The following is a 12500-nucleotide window of genomic DNA, read 5'->3' as shown; positions in this document are numbered from 1 at the left end:
TTTGAAGTACTGCAGAACTCGCAAGGTCCTCAAGGAAGCACATGTACAGGGCCGTCTGAAGTTTGCCAATGAACACTTGAATGATTCTAAGGAGGATTGGGAGACAGGATGTGGTCAGATGAGACCAAAATCAAGCTCTTTGGCATCAACTCGACTTGCCGCGCTTGGAGGGGGAAGAATGCTGAATATGACACCATCCCCACCGTCAAGCATGGAGGTGGAAACATTATGCTTTGGGGCTGTTTCTCTGCCAAGGGTACAGGACGACTCCACTGCATCGAGGGGACTATGGATGGGGCCATGTAATGTGGAATATTGGGCTTGAACCTCATTCCCTCATTCCCTCCCATTGAAAACGCAACCTTAAGGATTTGGAGAGGATCTGCAAAGAGGAGTGGACCAAAATCCCTCCTGAGATGTGTGTAAACCTGGTGACCAACTACAAGAAAAGTCTGACGTCTGTACTTGCCAACAAGGGTTATTTCACCAAGTACTGAGTCATGTTTTGCTAGGGGTTCAAATACTTATTTTCTGCATCAAATGCAAATTAAGTCATAAATGTTATAAAATGCAGTTTTCTGGATTTTTTGTTGATATTCTGTTTCTCGCTGTTAAAATACACCTACTATTACAATTATAAATCACACATTTCTTTGCAAGTTGCCAAACTTGCGAAATCGGCAGGGGTTCAAATACTTATTTTCCCCACTGTATGTGCAAATTGTAAAACTGCAATCATGGATTTTGCATTATGAAGAGAGAAGCTCTTTCCCAAAGATACAACAGTTGTTTCTAGGGAGATGCCAACGACAGATTCCATAAATGTGCCCAAGACGAACCACCGGGCATGTTTGAGGCTTGCACACCTGGAAATGACACAGGTCAGGTCAATGAGTCTGTTGGTTAGTTCGTTTTGCCAGGTATACTATCGTTCTGTGTACTCAGTGTGCCACCAGTAACAAACACACACACAAACACACACACACACACACACACACACACAAACACACACACACACACACACACACACACACAAACACACACACAAACACACACACACACACACACAAACACGCACACAAACACACACACACACACACACACACACACACACACAAACACGCACACAAACACACACACACACACACACACACACACACACACACACACACACACACACACGGATGTTCCAAAATAGGGAAGAGGATGAGCTGACTAATGATCTGTGTGAGTACCTATAGTGTACCTGCAGTGTTTTCCTACTGGAGAGTAAATGCTAGCCCACCTGCTCAGTCTCCCTCAGAGGGGCCACAAGAGTAGCAGGTCTGGGACCTGATTCAGATCACAGACAGCTCTATTCCAGATCACAAACAGCTCTATTCTAGACTACAGACAGCTCTATTCTAGACTACAGACAGCTCTATTCCAGATCACAAACAGCTCTATTCCAGATCACAGACAGCTCTATTCCAGACCACAGACTGCTCTATTCCAGATCACAGACAGCTCTATTCCAGATCACAGACAGCTCTATTCTAGACTACAGACAGCTCTATTCCAGATCATAAACAGCTCTATTTCAGATCACAAACAGCCCAACATATTATATTGTATATTGTATGGACTGATCACCCAGTGAGAAGTAAAAAATGTTTAAAAGTTTTAAACACAAGCTCTGATCAAACCAAATAAAGAAATGCTTAACTGATAAAATGAAATAAAACAATGTTTAAGAAAACTGTTGTATACTGTGCTGTACTGCATCGCTATCATGGATAGGGACAGAAAGGAAGACAAATTCATGTTGGAGTCTTCAACTCCTTGAACAGAGACGCAGTCTGTAGATGTGTGGTTTGTGTGTGTGTGTGTGTTCTTGTCCAGGCTGGTTTACAGGGTGAGAAGGAAGAGAACATCTTGACTTGTCCTCCTTACACACACACACACACACACACACACACACACACTGCTGCTGCTGCTCTTCTCATTAGAGTGGCTCTGTGCATGAGATGGTGTGAGTGTGTGTGTGTGTGTGTGCGTGAGATGGTGTGAATGTGTGTATGTGTGTGTGTGTGTGTGTGTGTGTGTGTGAGGTGGTGTTAGTGTGAGTGTGAGTGTGTGTGTGTGTGTATGTAAGTGTGTGTGTGTGTGTGTGTGTGTGTGTGTGTGTGTGTGTGCGTGAGGTGGTGTGAAGTTATAATTGAATCGGCACCTCTGGCCCTGGCAGGTACAGGTGAGCTCTGAGTGTCAGCCTGAGGTGGTGGACTTTGAGAAAGGACCCTGTCCCCGCCCTTAGGTGTCAAACTCCACAGCCGGCTTAAGTCTGGGGGCCACGGGCGGGGGGCGGGGAGGTGTCTGTGTGTGTCTGTGTGTGTGTGTGTGGGGGGGGGGGGGGGGTAGACCCCTCAGGGTTTAACACCTCTGCTCCAGGGCATGAGAGAGAGAGAGTGAATGAGTTAGAGAGAAGGGGAGAGGGAGAACTTGAGAAAGAGTGAGAGAGAGCAGGAGAGAGAAGAGACAAAAAACCAAGAGAGTGATAGACGAGACAAGACAAGATGAAATGAAGAGGCAAGAGACAACACTCCCTGCCCACAAACACACACACACACACACACACACATTTTCTCAGAGCAGACATAGGTCAGGCAGCGGGAGAGGCGAAGGAAAGAAGAGAGAGGAGGAAGTAGGAAGGGAGCAGGATTGAAAGAAGGGAAGGGTAATGAGGCTGTGGGGTCGTGTGGGGTGTGTGAGGTGGGCTGTGTGTGAGGTGGGGTGTGTGTGAGTGTGAGGGGGGTGTAGTGTGGGAACCGGCGCCTCTGTCTCGTGTGGACAAGTCACACGCCGGCCTGAGAACTGACACAGCTCCTTGTTGATCTAAGTGATGGAGGCCATTACTACAGTCACTGCGCCTCTGGAAGACACATCAGTTACAACTGAACACCCCCCAGACAGACAGGGCCAGAGAGAGAGGGAGGAGGAAGAGAGGGGGGGAGGAGGAGGAGAGGGAGAGAGGAGAGGGGGGGAGGAGATGGGGAGAGGAGCGGGAGAGGGAAAGGGAAAGGGAGGGGTGATGAGGGAACTACAGACAGAGCTAGAGAGAGAGAGAAAGAAGAAAGGAGGGAGGAAGAGAGAGAAGGAAGGGAAGGAAACCGGCTGATGGCGGTGTGGGGGGGCAGAATGGTCAGAAATGGGGTGGTGGGGGTGATAGAATGGTCAGATGTGGTAAGGAGAGTTTTCAGTTAGTTTGGAATGCTCTAAAGCTCATACAAACATCCTTAGGCCACAACAGCACAGCACACACTCTGCATTCAGAGAGAGACAGTGATAGAGAGAGTGATAGAGAGACCATGAAGAAAGCAAAGGGGGATGTGATGAAGGAGGAGAGAAACAGATGGAGAAGAGGAACAAACGAGAGAGAGAGGTGTAGGAAGAGGAAGAGGAAGAGAGTTGGTGAGCAAGTAAGTGAGAGACAGAGAGAGAGAGAGAGAAAGAGAGAAAGAGAGAGAGTTTGTCCTTCCCTCAGGGATGGAGGGATGGGGAGTTCCCTGGAAAAGGGTGGTGCTACCCTATCACACAAAAAAGTACAACATGCAAAACCAGCCATTCTCACACACACACACACACACACACACACACACACACACACACACACACACACACACACACACACACACAATCCATCCCCAGGCCACGAGCAGCCCGGCTTTGCATACTGGAGCATTACTGTAACTCCCACTAAGATTTACTGCACCTTAAAAACTTTAAAAAGCCATCAGTGAGCGTTAGCCATCAGTCTTCAGGCTTCAGGTATGGCTTTCATACACAAACACACACACACACACACACACACACACACACACAGAAACACACACCCACACGCCTGGTATGTAACGGCTGTTATGCCCAGTCATGCCATGTTCTTGGAAGGAATTCCATCTGCATGGGCCAGCCAGTGGGGCAAGACTGTACCAGGCAGAGGGCATTGGAGTGTGTGCCAAGGAGAGGGTGGTGTGTAGCAAGCAAATATGGATTTTATGGGCTATAAAACACTTTCAGCACTGTATGTCCTCAGAGCTTTTGTGTGTATGTGTATGTGGGTGTGTGTGGGTGTGTGTGGGTGTGCGGGTGGGTATGTGTGTGTGTGTGGGTGTGTGTGTGTCTATGCATGTAAAAACACATCAGACTACTGAACATGACCAGGGCTTTGAAAACGTGCATGGGTGTGTCTTTTTCCAGAATAACTGCTTGTCCACTTAGGCATGTGTGTGTGTGTGTATGTGTGTGTGTGTGTGTGTGTGTATGTGTGTGTGTGTGTGTGTGTGTGTGTGTGTGTATACGCATGAGAGTGTGTATGTACACATTTCTGTGTGCGTATGCGTGTAGATATGGGCTGTAATAAGGAAGCAGTTGAGCAGGTAGCGAGTGGGAAGAGAGTGGCAGTGTTCCACCATGGGTGAGGGAGGCACCCAAACACACACCATCTCCACGGAGACGCAACAGCTCTACCCTGCCTGTGTGTGTGTGTGTGTGTGTGTGTGTGTGCGTGCACATGCTATCTGGAATGCTGGAATTAAAGGGAAATGAATGGATAGGTGTTACAAAAGGAGGAGAGAAAGAGAGAGAGGGGGGGGGGGGGGAGAGAGAGAGAGCGAGAGAGAAGGAGAGAGAGAGTGTGAACCCATCCCAGCCAATCCCAGTGCAGCCTGAGGCCAGTAGGATGGGAGCCACAGATGTACTTCAGATGTACCCCTCTCCGTGTGTTGGATGCCATGAGGGAGGTGTGAGAGGTGGGCCACAGGTGGGTCACACAGGTGTGCTACACAGGTGGGTCACACAGGTGTGCTACACAGGTGGGACACACAGGTGTGTATGTGTGTGTGTGTGTGTGTGTGTGTGTGTGTGTCTGTGTGTGTGTGTGTGTGTGTGTGTGTGTGTGTGTGTGTGTGTATGTGTGTGTGTGTGTGTGTGTGTGTGTGTCTGTGTGTGTGTGTGTGTGTGTGTGTGTGTGTGTGTGTGTCTGTGCAGAATTCCTGGACTTTCCCTGACAACTGGGATGCCAGGGTCTGCCACTCTTACGGGAGAGGCCTCCTGTGTAACCCTTCCTGATGGACATTCCACAACACACCCGGAATTCTCTGGAAAAATAGCAGCATAGTTCTGTCCAGGAAGACAGTAAGAGAGAGAGAGAGCGAGAGAGAGAGAGAGAAAGAGAGCGAGAGAGAGAGAGAGACTCTATCGGTAGCCAATGCGGAAAAATACTGGAGACATTTTCTTCCGCCTGACTTCTTTCAAACGAAACTCCCTTTGAGTTCTGGGGCCTGTCCACCTGCCAAGACTTCCCTGAAAGGATGTTGGCTCTCTCACTCTCACTCATACATACACACTCACACACACACACTCACACACACACGCTCACACACACACACACGCTCACACACACACACACCCTCTTCCCGCTTATGGTGTCATATCAGTGTTTCCCACTCTGAGGCATGTTTGCAAACACAAGCACACACGCATACACACGTACACACACACACACAAACATACTTCCTGTCCAGACTTCACTTCCCTGTCAGTCCAAGTGAAAGTGAACTAACATTAAAAAAGTGTTTCTGAGCACACACAAACACACACACACACACACACACACACACACACACACAGCTCCTTCTGCAGTCAGCCCCCCCCCCCCCTGGTTAAAGAGTAATGTCCTGAACATTCCTCAGAAATTCAGGGCCAAAAAAAAAAGAAAACAGTGTGTGTGGCTGTATGTGTTTTTGTGTGAAGATTGGTGAAGAGTATTTGTCTGTTGGAGCAAGGCTGTGTGTGTGTGTGTGTGTGTGTGTGTGTGTGTGTGTGTGTGTGTGTGTGTGTGTGTGTGTGTGTGTGTAGATGGATGTCTACCGGTGCAAGACTGAGTGTGGCTGTGGGTATGTATGTGTGAGGTTGTGTCGTCTTTGCACAAGCAGTGCCTGTGCCCCCTCCCCCCCCACACACAGATGCTAATTACCTTTAATGCACTAGACTCCAATGTGTGGGAGTGTGTGAGGGACACTGAGTGTTTAAGTGCCCAGTCAGGTCTTCTTGGCCCCCACACACACACACACACACACACACACAGTCCCTGTGAGCAGCAGACGATAACGGAGCAGGACATGTCGTCCCGCAGGAGAGATTGCTGTAGCCTGGCGCCGGGGCGAGAGGGGCGAGGGGGGAGGAAGGGGCACAAGAGGAGCACATGGCGCTCACTGAGCGCTTGGTATGCCACCTCCAGCGGACAGGAATGCCAACCATGCGGCTGCGCGTTTCCTGCCAGGGGATCTGCTGTGCCCGCTGCTGACCCACGTCCTGCCTGTGAGGCGGGAGTGGCACTGGGAGTATGCACACCACTGTGGAGTAGACTCTTTCTCTCTCAGACACACACACACACACACACACACACACACAGTCTAAAGCTACCCCTGCAGTGCTACATGGAGCAGACTCTTTCTCTCTCAGACACACAGACACACGCACGCACGCACACACACACGCACGCACACACACACACACACACACACCACACACACACACACACACACACACACACCACACACACACACACACAGTCTAAAGCTACCCCTGCAGTGCTACATGGAGCAGACTCTTTCTCTCTCAGACACACAGACACACGCACGCACACACACACACACACACACACACACACACACCACCTACACACACACACAGTCTAAAGCTACCCCTGCAGTGCTACATGGAGCAGACTCTTCCCCTCTCAGACACTCTCTCAGAGAGCACACACCCATGTGTTGTGTAAATCATTTCCGCAGAAGATATTCCAGTTCAGTGAAAGCGCACACACCCCTGTGTTGTGTAAATCATTCCGCAGAAGATATTAAAGGTGAAAGTTTTGTGCCAGAAGGCTTCCTTACGCACCGTTCTGCGTCTGAGCGTAATCACCGACTGAGTTCAATCTCAGCAGAAACACTGAGTCACACTCCGCCAGAGGGACAGCGCTACGGCCTGGTGTGGCTGACTCACTGCAGGAGTGGGTGGGGGCAGATGATGGGGGGTAAGAGAGATGCTGGGGGTAAGAGAAGCCCATGGGACAAACACAGGGGGGTAAGCTGGTAGAGAGCTGAGGGCATCACCCCACACAGACTGGCAGGATGAGATGGAAAGAACCCGAGGTTCTGTGTGTCACGTACATGAACGTCACTACCAGATGGGACAGACCCCAGACCAGGAGGAACAAGAGGATCAGGGGAACACGCTGCATCACACTGAAGTCATTCACACACCTGGCAGACATTAAGGAACTGGCAGAAAGAGACATGAAAAATACAGCATTTCATATTCAACGGGGGAATCTGTAAATCTGTCTGTGTGAGTGTGTGTGCGTGCGTGCGTGCGTGCGTGCGTGTGTGCATGTTTTCTCTAAGCCATCCAGAGTTCTAAAGTGCCACAGTGAGCACATACAGTTAAGATGAAGCTTGTCCTTCAGTGTGTGTGTTTGTTTGTGTGTGTGTGTGTGTCAGGCTTGCTGTCTATGGAGAGGCTTCTGCGCACACAGATCAGCCACTGAAGCACTGTTCCTGCTGCTGCAGACAAATTCACATCCCCCTTCCCCACACACGTGTGTGTGTGTGTGTGTGTGTGTGTGTGTGTGTGTGTGTGTGTGTGTGTGTGTGTGTGTGTCAGCCTATGCTGTCTATGGAGCACTGTTCCTGCTGCTGCAGACACATTCACATCTCACTTCCCCACACCATGACTGCACTGGAAAACATGAGGTCTGACGATCAGGAATGCACGTGTGTGAGTATGTGTGTGTGTGTGTGTGCGTGCGTGTACGCATCTGTGTGTAAGTGTGTGTTTGTTTTTCCACACATACGTGAGGGGCTGTGTCTAGCTTGGCTGCAGTGGTGGAGACAGACAGCATCATTGTGCACTCAGTGTCCTGTCCTCCAGCGGACCACCGCTCCATGGAAAACCGGAGAAAAGGCTATTTATAGATTTATAGTGGCAGGAGCCGCCTGCTCCCTACGCTACTGATGGGATCGGGGCGGGTTGTAGGCTGGAGATTCCTGGCGATCGGCTTGAGGAATGTAGAGCATCCAGACCCCGCACTGCCAAGTCGAACCTCCAATCCCAGAAGGCCTAGCAGAGCCCAGCGGAACATCTATGGGCACACTTTCCTATCAGCCTTTGCAGAAACGGATCCCTGACTGAACCCTGGCTGCCATGCCAACGAGTCTGCCTCTCTGACGTTGTGGTCAGGATGTGGGTTTGGTTCCCCGTTAGACCCAGGTTGGAGGTCAGGTGGGTTGACTGCTCTCTCCTTTCGCTAGAAGAGGACACCATGAGCCTAGACCGTAACTGCATTCACACACACACACACACACACACACACACCCCACACACACAAACACACACACACACACACACACACAAACATATACAAACACACGCACACACACACAAACTGTATGCACTGTATCCTGATAAGAACTGGACTCTATTCTGCAGAATCTGGAATGTGAGCCGTGGCAACTGAAAAAAACAACCAAAAGACAGAAAGACATTAGAGCTGGTGTATTAGAGGAGCGCTTCAGAGAGCACCACTTTAATGTCTTAATAGCACCACCCTTCTCTCCCTGGCCTTTTACTGATACAGAGCGGATTAGGCTCTGCCTAGAAGTGGACGCCCATCAAGACTATCACCAAGAAGCACCAGAAGAATAATACATCCGGTAAAAGCCAACCCACACATCACCTCTAAAGAGTTGCAGACCTCTTTGGCAGCACGTCGGGTAAATGTACATGCGTCTTCAATACTTTCAAGCAGCACTGTATACAAACACACACACACACACACACACACACACACACACACACACACCACACACAAACACACACACACCCCCCACACACAAACACACACACACACGTATACAAACACACGCACACACGCACAAACTGTATGCACTTTATCCTGATAAGAACTGGACTCTATTCTGCAGAATCTGGAATGTGAGCCGTGGCAACTGAAAAAAACAACCAAAAGACAGAAAGACATTAGAGCTGGTGTATTAGAGGAGCGCTTCAGAGAGCACCACTTTAATGTCTTAATAGCACCACCCTTCTCTCCCTGGCCTTTTACTGATACAGAGCGGATTAGGCAGCTCTGCAGAGAGAGTCTGTGTTAAAAGGCTTGGGTTAGAGGCTCAGTGTGTGACTCACCCTGGTGTTCAAAAGGTCACAGCGAGGAGTCATGCCTGTGTGCTTTTGTTTGGGGACACTTGAGGGCGGTGTGTATGCGTGTGTGTGTGTGTGTGTGTGTGTGGGAGGGGGGGGGGGGGGGGGGGGGGTTCAGTTGTTAAAGGCTACACAGGCCCTCTCCCTCACACACTCACGCACGCACACACACGCACCCACACACACATTTAGCCTACACCTCTGCACACATGCACAAAGCCAATCTCACACACACACACTTATGCACACCCTCACCAAGGCACAATGACACACACCCCAGCAGACTCTCACAAAGACAGCACACACACACACACACACACTCACTCTCATGTGGGTGGAGGAGTAGGAGGCCCAGCAGATCTCAGCTCAAAGAACGGCAGAGAAGTAGGAGCATCACGGCAGCTGAATCAGAGAAGGAGAGAGAGAGAGAAAGGGAGAGAGATGGAGAGAAAAATGAACAGAGGGAGACAGATGGAGAGAGAGAGAGAGAGTAAGAGAGAGAGAAAAAAGATGAGAAGCTCCTTACGACAGATTCTCAGCCTCATTCATTTCAAACCACAAGCAGCAGGTGTAACCAACAGCGCAAGTAGACAGAGAAGCACACAGGTGTGTGTGTGTGTGTGTGTGTGTGTGTGTGAACTGCGGGGACACTGGTGCTAGTAGAGCCTGCAGTGATCATCAGGGAAACCACCGTCAGACAGACAGACAGACAGAAAGACAGACATGCGTGACACAAACAGGGAGGGGAGATGCATGTGGTCACCTGTTGTAAACATCACCCCACATGTGACAGCTGCACACACACACACACACACACACACACACACACACACACACACACAGGGAGAGATAAAACAGGTTCACAGGGAGAGAACCTGTGTATGTATGTGTGATAATAAACAGAGAGAGAGAGAGAGACGGGGAAAGGAAGAGTTATTCTCTCTCCTCCTCTCTCTCTGTTTGGAGAGGCTTGGTGTGAAGGCTCTCCCCTCCCAGCAGAAGAATGTGTTTTGCCTTCTGAGGGGACTGTAGCTCATGACAAGGGGGAAACACCGAGCGCTCCGCGTTCCCTGCCGAAAAACAGGAACAGCTATAGCCCCCACAACCTCTCACACACACACACACACACACACACACTCCACTCCTCCCCTCTCCACTCCACTCCACTCCACTCCACTCTGCTCCGCTCGGCGGCTTCCTCATCCGCTGGCATACCACTATCATCAAAGCATGACCCAATTCTGCAGAAACCTTTAGGCTTGTTGACAAGTCACACACACTCACACACTGCCAGATGTGTTTGATGGAGGGGGGGGGGGGGGGGGGGGAATAACATCTCTAGAGCATGAAGGATCTCCATATGAGTGTGTGTGTGTTGAGGGGGGAAACACCACTGACTTACATATGTGTGAGTGTGTGTGTGTATGTGTGTGTGTGTGTGTGTGTGTGTGTGTGAGTGAGTGAGTGAGTGTGTGTGTGTGTGTGTGTTTAGGGGGGAAACACCACTGACTTTATTTCACTGCACCCCTGAAAAGTTTGAAAACAGTCTGCGCTGAGGGGAGTTCTGGGGAAAACCAGGAGTAAGCTGCTGACTCGTGCTTAGAGCGAATCAGGAGAGGCTCAGTGACTCAGCTGTTTTCCCTACCAGCTGGTGAAATGTGAGCACAGGATAACATCACACGAGCACACACAACCGGATAACATTAGACGAGCACACACAACCGGCTGGCAGGAGTGCAGCTTTGTAACACACACTCAGAAACCTCAAAAGGTTTACAAAGCAAACAAATGTACAAAGCTACCGCCTTCACCAGGTCTGTGTGTGTGAGTGTGTAGGTGTGTGTTTGTTTGAGTGTACAAAAGCTTGTTTTTACAATTCTGCTATTCTGCATAGCCCAGTTTTTGCACAGAAGTGCTTTTGAACTATTTCCTTATATGAAGAGCAGGACTCAAACGCAGTCTAGACCTGCTGTCTAAGAGTTGAAGAAGCACATAAACAAACTCTCCTGGAATTTGCATGGGATGATTTTCTGGGTTTGATAATAACAAACCCTTCTACTCAGCTGAAAACCCTCCCTGGCCAACATGTCTGCTCTTCCCCCTGAGCGTTTCCACCCGCCCTGGGAAAAACAACATGTATCAGTGGGACAGGAATCTAGACAGCCGTCTAGAGGCGCGGGCGTCTGCACTGTCCAGGCCCGTGGTTTCCTGGGGAAGCTTTTCCAGACGGGACCCCAACACCGTCTCGAGAGCAGCCGCCGCCGTGACTCATGGTCTGCAGCCGGCTGATGTAAGGGCACTGGAATCTTCCAGATCCCATGCAAGTCTCAGGGCGGGAAACAGAGAGGGAAAAAAAAAACTGAGCTCTTTCTGTGGTCACCTACTACACCCTGGTGGTTGAGTTGGGTACTGTTTTCTTTAAGAGGATTTGCTAGGGGTATAGGATGTCCTACAATCCCTGGAAAGAAAGGACATTTGCCCACACAGCTTAAATAACTCTACTCTGTTTACACTCATAATATGCACATGGGCAAATTATTTCTACGTAAGCATATGCAGTTGACTGCCTAGTCTGAGTCTTGGGACACGGCAGAAGTTTCATGTTATTTCATGTTTAAAATCATCTTACTGATGCACACTGCAGAGCCAAACACAGCACTGACAGTGAAGGTAAACACACAACACTGACAGTGTAGCCTGAGATAAGTTAAACATGAGGTGATGCCCGCCCTCCATCCATCTATCTTTCTATCTATCTCTTTCCTTCCTTCTCTCTCTCTCTTTCTCTCTCCCCCGTGGATACCTAATAGCTATTGACCTGCGTATCATATTCATGCCAGTGTGCACATCTCCTCCTCATCCTAATTAGCCCTGAAACCTTGACCAGGACAGGGAATGGGGATGACTGTATTGCTCCTGGAGGGATGGAGGTGTTTGATTGGTCGGGTTGGGGATGGGGATGGGGAGAGAGGTGCTGGTGGGTGAGTCACTGCACGGCAACAGCCGTTACCGGGAAACGGAAGGGTGGAGCTCACGCTCAGCATCTCCTCAGCTGCAGCAGCAACGCCTGGAAGATAATCATCATCAGCACTTTTCACCTTTCTCTCTCTCTCCTTCGCTCTCCATCTCTCTCTCCTTCACTCTCAACCTTTCTCTGTCTCTCCTTCACTCTCTCTCTCTCCTTCACTCTCCATCTCTCTCCTTCACTCTCTCTCTCTCTCCTTCACTCTTAATCTTTCTCTGTC

At 49.8% G+C, this 12500-nt stretch overlaps 1 protein-coding gene across 2 annotated transcripts in view; it reads right to left on the bottom strand.

Moving 5' to 3' along the window:
• The window catches only part of LOC105896432 (guanine nucleotide-binding protein G(I)/G(S)/G(O) subunit gamma-7), a 75398-nt gene that overhangs the window by 47330 nt on the left and 15568 nt on the right, over positions 1-12500 (bottom strand). The window lies entirely within an intron of this gene.

This window comes from Clupea harengus, chromosome 10, assembly GCF_900700415.2.
Source record: "Clupea harengus chromosome 10, Ch_v2.0.2, whole genome shotgun sequence".
NCBI classification, from domain to species: Eukaryota; Metazoa; Chordata; class Actinopteri; order Clupeiformes; family Clupeidae; genus Clupea; species Clupea harengus.
This window is presented reverse-complemented; position numbering and strand designations above follow the sequence as displayed.